This window comes from Acanthochromis polyacanthus, chromosome 10, assembly GCF_021347895.1.
Source record: "Acanthochromis polyacanthus isolate Apoly-LR-REF ecotype Palm Island chromosome 10, KAUST_Apoly_ChrSc, whole genome shotgun sequence".
NCBI lineage: Eukaryota > Metazoa > Chordata > Actinopteri > Pomacentridae > Acanthochromis > Acanthochromis polyacanthus.
The window spans coordinates 25,338,051-25,350,055 of NC_067122.1; the positions used below are offsets into that span (position 1 = coordinate 25,338,051).

Consider the following 12,005-nt stretch of genomic DNA (forward strand, 5'->3'; position numbering starts at 1 on the left):
TCACAACACATTGCCGGTTTTGATTAACACAAATGCCGTGCAGACCTTTTTTCCGCAAATATTTTCAGAGGAGAAGCAATGCAGCAGCTGTATCTTTGACAGAGCTGTAAACAAGGTACAGCAGCTTTAAATCTCACATAATGGGGACAGACAGGAAAAACAACTGTGTGCGCTTCCCCCTGAGGCAATTTTCCCTGAAGGAACTTTCCCTCAGGTGGACAGATTTGCCGGCACACACTTGAATCTGGATGTAGTGACCGATATTAGGATCGCGCGTCGTGGGAATAGGATATGCAGAGAGCTGCAGGTGAGCAGGGTGGTCTGCAGAGATGCTTTGTGGGCACGGCCATTGTACCAGAACATTGTTTCATTTAGCTGAAAAACACTGTGGGGTGATGTGCGGCCATATCCTTGGCTGCATTCACTCAAGGATCAATTTTTAATAAAAAGCAAGGGTGGGAGATATTTTTCACATGTCAGAGGTGCAAACACCGAAGAAAGCAACACAATTAGACACAGCTTCCTGTTTAAAAAAAACAACCCAAAACACTCTTTTGCAGGAGGGAATTTTCTATTGAGTGAAAAAAAACTAGAAAAAAAACAGATCCTTGTTTGAGATTTTCTTGGCACCATGTAAACATTTGCATCCCCTCTAATTTGATGCAGGTTGCATGAAAACATTACTTGTATGTGGATTGCATGCAAAATGTCCTGTTTTATTCTGTTGCACTAGAGTGTGTGTTAATGTTTTACCCAGCTGCTATCACATCACAGACTTTAATTAAACATGAAATACAAACCCAGGTCTATGATACCGGCTGATTCAGCTGCAGAGGAGACGCAGTGATTTGGGTGTTGTTAGTCACACCAAACTTTGTGTCCATCCAATTTCACTCAGATCATGAAAAGAGTATTAATTAGAGGAACATTTCAAGGCTTAAGTGGAAGGATATAAGGTCCAACAGTTTTACAGCCTTTTAATGCAATTGTAGTCAAACTACCCCAGAGAAAAGGGGCGGTTGCCATGGTAAAGTGAATGGATAAGGTAGTATTGGTCTGTGCACATTAAAACACATTCAAAAGACAGGAAGGCGATGTTTGTTTTCTCATTGTACACTGGCAAATCCTTCTGTAAAATGACATGAAAAGATCTGCTTTAATTGAGGACGGCAAAAAGGCTGGAAAACGTATTCAGAAATGTTCCATCACACTCCATATTCCATTTTAATGATCCCCAGACAAGGACATTAATTTGTCATACTGAAAATGCTTTTTTTTTTTTAAATTAATGCGGTCTGTACTGTACTGACGGTACCATGCAGATTTGTACATTTAAGGCAGATTGCTTGATTTATTTTTATGTTTTTTTCAGTTTTACTGCTTAGCGATTTCTTATGGTCATATATGAGCAGCAGAGGGACAAGAAATGGGAGAAGATGAGAAATGGGCAGATATGATGTTCTGCCGTCAAGTTACCATTATCTTTAGGTTTTCATGGATTTTAGTATGTTTTAGTATATTAGTAATCAGTATGCTGTTGAATTTATGTCCAAGAGTAATGTGAAACATCACGTGCAAATCTATAAAATTCATTTGATGGATTTTTCAAAGTGGTATGAGTTTATATAGTTAGTATAGGATAAAAAAATAATCTTTAGTTTTCCTTCTTGAGGGCCTCAGGCAAGGAAGTCCATTTAAACTGCACAATCATTTCTGTACACTTCTGGGTATTTAAACGACTGAGAAGTAACACATCATTGTCAAATCAAAAAAAAAAAAAAAAAGCTAACTGGAACTCAGTGACACAATTCAAAACAACTGATGCTCTTATTTTGGTAGGGTCCCTTCTATTTACTATATTATCGTGGAGATAAAAATTGCCCTGTTTAGGGTTTTTTGAGGTGGCAACAGCGCATCTGCATTGTTCCTTTCTGTTAATGAGTTTGCCAAGGCGCTCATTGGACCAAATTCTGATTGGTTGCCGATGTTACTTCTCATATAAAGAACAGCGCTACATCAGGATTAATCCATTGTTATTGGCAACAGGAGAAAAAGTCCAAATTTAAACACAACTTTGAACTGGTCCAACTCAATGGAAACTTATTTAATATTTACAAAAAAGTTCCACAGAGGGCGCCCAGATAGCTCAACTGGTTGAGCGGACGACCCAAAAATGGGCTACAATCCCCGACGCAGCGGCCTTTTTGATTCTGGCTCACGGACAGTGTCCTTCCCCCACTGTTCTCCACACATTTTCTGTCTCCTCTCCACTGTCTACTACAACAAAGGCTAAAAAATGTAAAAAAATAAGTAAATACATAAAAATAAAATCCCCCGGAGTCATCTCTAAATGAATTCAAATCATGTCACAGAATTTGTCTTTGTGGTTGCTTTTGTTTCCAAAAAGTCCAATTTAAGTGCAGTTTATGTTTCACAGCTCAACAAGCAACACAATATATCATCTGAAAAGAGTATCCTAGCTTCTCTTAATTACATTCCTCAATAGTTCTTGTGGTGGGGTCATGAGTAAACACAGCTCTTATCTCAGAAAAGGAGTCTGTTATTTGCATGCTGCAAATACAAGCTATTTATGTTTAATTAGATTTCATTTAGGCTAACAAGTCTGGCAGGTAGAGTTCACTGTGGCCAGCATAATTAACCTTGAGATAATGTGCATTTTTACCCCCCTCACAATCAATCAATCAACTGGCTGAAAAGTAGGTACAATTTCAGACTATTAAGATTCTCTTTGCCTGACAGCGGCATTACATTTATTGGAGGCTCGAGGTGGTTTGAAATTGTTATTGCGAAATATGCCAACATGAGCAGCCGCTGGGTATTCACCTGTTTTACCTCTGCTGATGATGCACTTCTATCAGTTTAATTTTTACCCAGCGGGGGAAGAAGTGTTCACATTCTTTATTTGAATAGAAGATACAGTATCCCAAAGTTAAAGTACTATTAAATATAAACAAATAAAATATTTTACTCGATCGTGCTATGTTAGTATTATCAGCAAAATCTCTGAAGTCCCAAGAGGTAATATCAGGATGTAGTTGTCTGCTTAAATACATTATATGAGTGCATTATTATAAATGTGTTGACATGTAATGGCCTGCATCTGGTCGATGTGGAGCTAATTTGTGCTATTTTATAACATGCTGGGTATTTCTGAGGACCCTGCAAAACCCAAACTCAGTGGTGTTTCCACAGTTTTTGCCTAATGAGACACTTTTTTAACCAAATTGTGTGTCCCCTGCACAACATTCAGCCATGTTTTTCACTTTCCTATTAGTTATATGGCAGGACAAGTTACAACTTCATCATATTCATTAGTACACAGAGTTTGTGACTTCCCCTAAATCGCAACATGAGTAGTTATAATCAGCTGCAATAGGCCCAGCTGCATGGAATCTGTACTTTAAATATTAAAGGAAAATAGACTCACGACAAAACTTGTGAATTCTGTTCATGTCGAGTTTTAATAATAAACAATTTCTCAGCATATTATCACAATGTGTAATTATCTTGACCCTGTAAACTTAAGTAGTTGTTTGGCTTTTCTTTAAGAGGGCCTCATGTAATCTTCATTAAAATGTATGACCAATTTGCATTAATGCCTTCGTGATGACTAGAACACGGATTAAGTGGATTATAATCTGCTGACGAGGACACTTACCGTTGCATTCATTTCCAATGAAGAGGCTGTGATTAAGGGGACTAATGTCAAAGTCAAGTAACAGGTCAACAGAATGTTCTGTATTAACTAACATTTGTCATAATGATGCACAAACAAGGTCTTTAGTTTAAAGTGTTTATCGCTAATCAGCATGCAGATGCTTTATCACGGGGCCAAGAAAGCGTTGTAGCTGTGCTTAATCTGGTGATTGTAATTATGATGACAAGCTGTAGATAATCTCAGTTTTACAGTGACTTCATAAAGCGCCAGACATCTGATTCAAAAATATACGTTTAGCCACATCACAAAATGACACAAAGATACTGAAGCAGCCATTTCCACAAACTACACACTTAGATTGCTCTAACACCACTTCATAATTTCATTAAAATGTTTCCTGCTTTAAAAGATAAGCCCTTACTTTTCAGTTTGCAGATTACAAAGTGCCATTATTATCAGTTTAATTATTCTCAGTGAGCAGTGGTTTTAATGAATAAAATGTCTACATACTGCAATAGTGGTGATTCACTCTCAGTTAATGATGGCAAAATTATCCTTGGTGAGAAATACTTGCCATGTCTTTAGTGCAGACACATAAACTCTGCTGGAAAATAGGTTTGAACTTTGGTTGCAAAACAGTAATTGCTATGAGTTTTATCAGAGGCTTTTTCCTCAGAGAATTGTTTTGAAAAGTACAAAATAAGCACTAATCAGCTCAACAATTGACCATACAAACTTACATTTTGTGGATGGTTGGAAACAAAAGAAGAGGGTGTTAACTTCATGCCACAGAAACATCAGTGCAATCTTTTAGTTTGTGTGAAAAACAGAGCATAAAAACACTAATAATAATACACAATTCACCGTCAGCCAGACAGCTCCTCAAGCTGCTGCTCTTTCACTCTAAGGTTTGTACAAAGACGTAAATATGTAGCTTCTGCTCTCTCTTTTGCATTTTTTAAAGCCCCCGTTGAGATTCACACTGGCTAATGTCTGTAGTAACTTCGCCTGCATCACTCTTACATCTGATTGCATACTGCTGCTGCTGTAAAACAACATGACATATTAATAGAACCAGTCCCTCATAAGAATTCAAAAAATCCATCATCGCCAAAGACAAACTTCTCAACTCCTTAAGGCTACAATATGCAACTTTTCACCTTGAGGCTACAAAGTGCATTGTGCGCCCTTTATTTGTGCCCTTAGGTGCATGGCTTAGGCCAGCACTTGTCACTCAATTTGATGGGCTGTTGAGACGACATTCAGCCTGAGGCATCAGGAACATAAAGCCACTACGGGCGCTGAAGACATGGACAGGGGAAGTTAATCTGAAAATGAAGTAATATGGTAACTGTAACTGGTTGAACCTGTGTGACACACAACTATAACTAATGTACACACCAAAAACAACCTGAAGGCTCTGAGACATCCAGCTTCAGAAGAAAAGGAGCTTTTCAGGTATGTGAACACACAGTTAACACACACTGAGCTGTGAAATCTTTAACATTTCGAATCAAATGAAGAGTATAACCCCAGAGAATAATTCCATTTTGATGTTCTACAACTATGAATGCTAAGAGAGTTCTGTAGAAGTTCAGATGCAAACAGATAAACCAAAGTAAATTAGGATTAGATCGTCACTGACAACACCTGTACAAACACAGTTTGCACCACAAGCACACATAAAAAAGCTGCAGAAACATGAAACGCGTTGCTGCTCAGCTGTCACTGATGTGTGAAAATGCTCACAATGTTTGTGTTTTATTTAGCGACTAGTGTGCTCAACACTTCTTCTCGCTTCTTGGAAACTGAACTTAATTCCCTTTTGTGCCTGTGCAGCATTTCTCTGTTTGCTGTTTCTTTTTCTGCCTTCATGTTGCTCTCTTGTCATCAAGTTGTTTAAGTTATAAAAATATGTTCTACTTATTCGCAGTGTTTGTTTCCTAATGAAGAGGTTTTTATCAGTTGCATGAGTTTTGATTCTTTCTATTGCTTTAATAAGCTGCTTGTGTATTTAAATCAATACAACTATAACACAGAAATTCAGAGCCACCATGTTTAAATTATAAACGTCTTCTTGAACAGTACACAACCCTTAGTCCTTAAAAGTAAAATGTGTTAATAAACCAGTGGCAAATAATACAGAGTTAGTCTCACTGGTTCTTTTGTGAAGCATAGCTGCTGTAATTAGCACAATTACGTTGTATGCACACATACAATCCTTTCCACTTATTCTGGAATAAATTCTTTAAACAAAAACCTCTTTCAGTGTCTCTTCCTATCACTCCTTTAAAGACACACTCACACAAAACTCTTCACAAATGCCACTCTGCACTTATTTCAAATAGCATGCTTTAAGACTTTTAAAATTACTTCAATAAGAAGATGCATTTATCTAATACACACCTCTGAGGCAAATACAGACTGTTTTAGCCAAATGCAAGACTCCAGATTAAGACTATGCCTACAGCGTAATTTATAGAAAACAGGTTATTTCTCACCGCAACACGCATGGAATCGGCTGAAAACAGCTACTCACTTGTGTTTGACGAAGCTCTGGTCAATATTGTCAATAGGCAAGCAGCTGGAATTACCACGGTGAGATGGTTTTTGGCCTGGTCTGTGACTTCTCTCCTTCTAATTGCTTTAGCTGAGGTAATTCATTGTGTTTGACTGTGTATTTCTGTGTTTCTCTGTGGCTTGTACATACAGTATGTGGACACACATTAGAGAATATTAGAGTAAAAAAAACATGAACAATGGATGTGCACACTGTGCAATGCCCCAATTGCATACAGCCCACAGTGCTTTAAAGATTATTCTGGCTGCTAAATATGTTTTAAGGACTGAATACCGAGTAAAATTTGCTCCTCACAAAATCTGACCAGAATATCTGGCTGTGGACTTGTTTGTTCAGTCTGAGTGAATTGATCACAGTGTACTTTGTGTATAGACAGTGAGTGCACTGATCTTGTGTCTGCAGAGTGTTCCTGTGCTTCACTGTCTGACAGCTCAGTCACTAAATTATCTTGACACTTTCCAGATACTCCAGTTCTTTGTCTTTTTTTTTTTTTTACACTTTTTGGCTTATTTTTCTAGAACAAATTCACTTCCTGCCAAGTTCCACAGAGGAGGTAAAAACCCAGAAGAGCAGAGTGTAACGTGAAAACAACCTTACTGCCACCCCATGTGAACGTGTCTCAGGTCTCATTGCCCGAGCCGACCCCGTCTATCGGCATCCACTCATACTCTAGCATCGACTTCATATCATCTGAAAGTCACATCTGAAATATGGTTTGCATTCAGTCTGAATATTCCTCACCACCTGGTGTGCAGCGGCTGTGCAGATAAATAGCATGTAAGCAGCTGGAGTCATTTCTCAATCCATACCGGATCCTTGGGTGATATCAGCTCAAATCAATATCACAGTTGGTACATGTACCTCAGTAACGATTAATGGAACTTATTACACCCACCTGTGCACAAGATTCTCGGCGCTAACAAGGCAGTGGAGCTCTTTGAGTCCTGTGTAACTGTTCTGTGATATAGTATCCAGTAAATAGACCTCAGTGTCTGCAGCAACCTGCTTCATCCTCCAAACTGTGGCTGGAAAGCAGCAGAAAGACTTCTCTAGAGCTTCGGGGCAAAGCTGCAGTTAGCTTTAGGGTGATTATCTGTCACCGAGCTCTGCTGATAAACAAGACTTGGGAGCTCTTCTTGGTTTTTGAGGAGCTGTAGCACTTGTTTCCTGACAAACAGTGGCCCATAATTAACATTTACTGTTACAATCCCACTTGCTGCTAACCTCACTCCGCTCCAATGACCAACACACCTGCCTGTCCCTCTTGCACACTCCACTCCCACTGAACGCTGCAAACATTAACGCTCTACTTCTTTCTAACAGGCTTCTGCTGTGTTTTCTCCTGTATCGTGCCGAGTGAAGACATAGCGTGTCCACATGACCGACATAGCATGTTTTTTTCTAACCAGCTCTTTCTCATTTGCACCAATTCCCACCTGCATTCCTTTTAATGCTTGAGTCAATTACAAACACTTAGACCCTCTACACAGAATGATGCCAACTAGATTCAATAAATCGAACTCACACAGTGCTGATTGCCACTCGCTATCCTTTGAGGAGCATTTAAAAGCATTCTGTGATAGGTAATGAATTACATTTCGGTGCATTTTGAACGACTAAGAGTTCAACACATGATTATGGGCTTACAATTGAGGGTAATTTATAATTTAGTGTTTTTTTCCTTACTGCTACCCTACTGGCACTGCTTCTTTTCTGAGTTTTTCTAATGCTCACAGCAATGATTTGGCTGTGAGAATCCATGTGCAGGTGCAGGTTATGAGTAATCTATAATTACAAAGTCAGAAGACATTCATCTCAACTGAACAAGAGGCTTCATCACTTCAGCTGTCAACTAGCAAGTACCAGTTATAGCAACCTTTGACGTCACTATGTCACATGAAGGTCACCGATGTCAAGCGTGGGAGTCGCATAACCGATGCGTTGTCAGAATAATATGAAATGAAGTTTGAATTGGCGTGCACGTGCCCTGAGGAACTGTCAGTATGACAGTCTAACCAGTGTCAACCCTTTGAAAACCTGGTTCATAATGTGCACCTATTTTAACGCTATTGGCACTGTTTTGTGAAGGAAGTTTTGAAGTTTCCGCTTTATTCTTTAATCTGATGGAGGGACCAGAGATCTTGTTTACATGATGTTTTAAAAATCATGCTACTGTCAAAAGGAAATTATTAGCAGTTATCATTTTCCATCCCAGCGTTGATTTAACCTTTCAAAAGACACTGTGGTATTTAAAGGAATCATAGACTACACAAAAACAACGTACAAACTCATCAATCATCACCTAGTATATATTTATGTCCATTTTATCATGCATTTAGCATCTACTAAGTATACCCCTGTCTGTGCACACTTGTGTTACACCGCTGTTTTTGCAGTTCCTTCAAAGGCCATTCATTTTCTGATGTCTACACCAACCTCTAATGGTAATCTGTCTGACCATTAGCCAAACAAAAGCATTATTCATAAGACAAAGCCTCACATTATCAACATGCTGCACATACAGTATCTGGAAACAGCAATCCCAGAGAGACAATGCTTGTTATCGGTGCTAGTTTTACTAATGATATGTCAATTAATGCAACCACTCACATAGTTCACTGTGTTATTGGTCTCTGTGTTCAAACTGTTCATCCATTACTGTGACTAAATGGCTTAAAACATTGCACAAGTCATTGCTGCTGAATGCAAAGACAGCAGAAAGAAAGGCATGCAGGTTCTCTAACTAGGGAATATCATCAGTGCAGTCTAGGGAATCTTACAGTCACAGAAAGTCTTTAGTTACAGTCAGATAAAACCCCTTTTGTAGCACAGTAACAGACACAAACACACGCCTTTGCACATACAAGCATATGTATAAATGCATGTGTGCACCCCGGAGCGTCCAATCTTCCTACATCAAAACAGGACTCGTTAGTTTTTCATTCAGATGTCTTTTCATCAAATAATTGCAGCAAAATGCTCTAATGTGGGAGCTATTTGCAATTCACAGTCACAAGCTCATGCATAGCATATGTAACCATAAAGATACCGGCTTGTGAATATTTAATCGAACGGACAGAGATAAATATTTTTTAGATCTAATTCAGTTGCTTTTGAACTGTTAATCTGGGAAGTCTTCAACAAACAAATGCCAAATGCACCACTGAAATGAGGAGAACAAATACAGATGTTGTTTGCATGTTGCAGACCGTGCCTGAAGGTTGTGATGCTGCCTTCTGAGGAGAGAAGATATGCATGATGTGAACACATTAAAATAAAAAAAAATGCAAGCAGCAGCAATCAATGATATAGTCCCAACCAAAATCAGCAGCCTGTTATCAGTATAACCCTTTTTATGTTATCTTATTGTTTTAAAAAAAAAAAAACCTCTAATAAAAATCTAATTTTTATCCTGTTAACATCTCCATTTGCTGTTTTCTAATACAATGTAGTAGTTATTGTAGGCGTAGAGTTGGATAGTAAAAATAACATGTATTCAGGTACAAAAATATTACAGCACAAATTAAAAAAATTATAAAAATGACTTGTTCAGATTTTCATTACTGATCTCAGGTTACCGTGTTTGTTCAAGGGTGACCGAACAAATATTTATTTTAGTATTAAATAATGATTTACGGATAAAGGAAAGTATTTATTCCTTCTATTAAAACTGAAAGAGGGAGTTTAACATTTGGAGAAAGTGCTCTTCTTGCATTACAAGAGCCTCCATGTGGCCTTTCATTAACAATAGCAACAAAAACAGCATCCCACGTGTTGCAGAAAATACGTAGTACACTGTAGTTTGTGCCAGTAGGGTTTTTATATTGCTAATTTGATCTGATCAACTTTAAAGTTTTTGGTTTTTTTTTATTTGCACTGAAAATATTTAAAGATGAGTTCCAAAATGTGCAGTGTTTCTACAAGTTCAAACTGTAGGTGTCTAATATTTCTAGTATGAATATGTTTAGTAGAGTCCAATACCTTATTATTTGAATCCAAAATTAATGCAAAAGCATGATTGAGCATTTGCTCTTTAAAACTGAACCGATTGTAGTTTCAAAAACACGGTTTCCAGTTCAGACATGTATGGATGAACTGAACCAATGTTGCAACTTGCCATCATGTAGCATTGAGTAGTTTTTCGGAGTTGTAGGTGAGCCGGCGTGCTCAAGCTGTGGGTGGTACAGAGATGCAGAAATTTCAATATTTTGCATATCCTAATGGATGCAGTTACGTGTAAGCCCTTATAAGGCAGGAAACGACTACTTTAATGTGAAAAAAGTCTCAAATATGTAATTTTGATATGAAAAGATGAGCTTTTCGGGAAGTAATGTCCAGAAAGGAATTTTAAGAAATTGTAGTTTAGAAGTTCTATTTTCAAATGTCACCATGGTAGCATGATATTTTACACAATGCCTAATGCTGGCATTAATTTTTAGGCATGACTGTAGGCTTTATCTGTTTGTGCAACATTTCACTGCAATGATTGTGTTATGAGTGTTCATATAATAAGTGGAATAAAAAAACAAAAAAACTCCATTATTTCGATAACCTTTGAAAAGAGAGAACCGTTTTGTGGGGGAGCTGCATTTTAATAAACAGAGCCATCAGCCAGCCAGATACAAAATGACACTTGTAGAAGGTCTAGGACAGGCGGGGGGCAGAGTGTTGGATCTGGGAGCGTGACCGTGAAGCACAGTGCTGGTGCACAACCCTTGAACTCCGCATGATTGATGGCTTCCATCAACAAGCTCCTGGTGATGTTGTGTCGAGTCCAAGATGTGCAGCGTTCCTGCAAGTACAAGTTGCAGGTAAAATTGAAGCTATTTTCCAGAACATAGAAAGCTGAACGAGCTGACGGAAAGACCAAGATAGACATTAACAACGGAGTGTAAATAAACAGACATCACAGCATTACGTTTTTACAGCAAAAATTTACAAAGTGCCTCTTCTTTTTTTCCCCTCTTTTTTCCACTTAAGGCTCTGTATAAGTAGGGCATTACAGATTCCTTTGAAATTCACTGTGGCCTAGTTCAAAGATGTGCAGACCGTTAGCTAAATTCCATACTCAATTCAGGAGCCTACAAAAAACTTCAGTGGAGGTTGCTCAATCATCCATTCATTCACTCACTGACTCCGTTAGCCTCTTATGGGCATATGTGGAGCGTTCCCACCCAGCGGCTAATCTCTAGTTCCCTGTGCTAGATTTCCTGCTTGAATGCACTGTAATGACATTTATATCATTTTTTTGAGCAGCCTACTCATAGTCCTTATAATCCCAGTCACTCACAAATGTGCATTACATTATGCTGTATATGGAAGAAACATTATGGTGATTACAGAATAAATTGTAAATTGGAGTGAATCTCTTATAAATTGTCCATCGTAGCTCTTCTGTACACTGTTCTGCTGCTTGGCTGGTTATCATTAATTTTCATGCGGCGTATGCTTTAAATATGAATCCTCCCACAAAGCATTTAATCAACAGCGCATGTGCTTCTAGAGGCCCAGAAGGTGTTAAATGAATCATGGATTGCAGCTGGTCGTCTGGTTTTGGGCCTCGCAAGGTCATTTCTGGCTGAAAGGGCAAAGGGCTAATAAACTACTCTCCCAAATTACTTTCTCTAACTGTAAAGTGATGCCCACATATTATCAATGGATGTCATTTTTTATAGCCGCAGGACCTGGTGTTTCATTCCTCCTTTAATTAAGATTCACTGTGATTCTGCACAAAATTCAGACGTG

The 12,005-nt window shown here is 38.4% G+C and overlaps 1 long non-coding RNA gene across 2 annotated transcripts in view; it reads right to left on the bottom strand.

Annotated features, from left to right (window-relative positions):
- Positions 1 to 8,463: 8,463 nt before the first annotated feature.
- Positions 8,464 to 12,005, bottom strand: part of LOC127535777 (uncharacterized) — a 76,663-nt gene continuing 73,121 nt past the window's right edge. For both annotated transcript variants that reach the window (XR_007944616.1, XR_007944615.1), the window contains one exon: positions 8,464 to 11,052. This is a non-coding gene — a long non-coding RNA (uncharacterized LOC127535777). The remainder of the gene's footprint in view (positions 11,053 to 12,005) is intronic.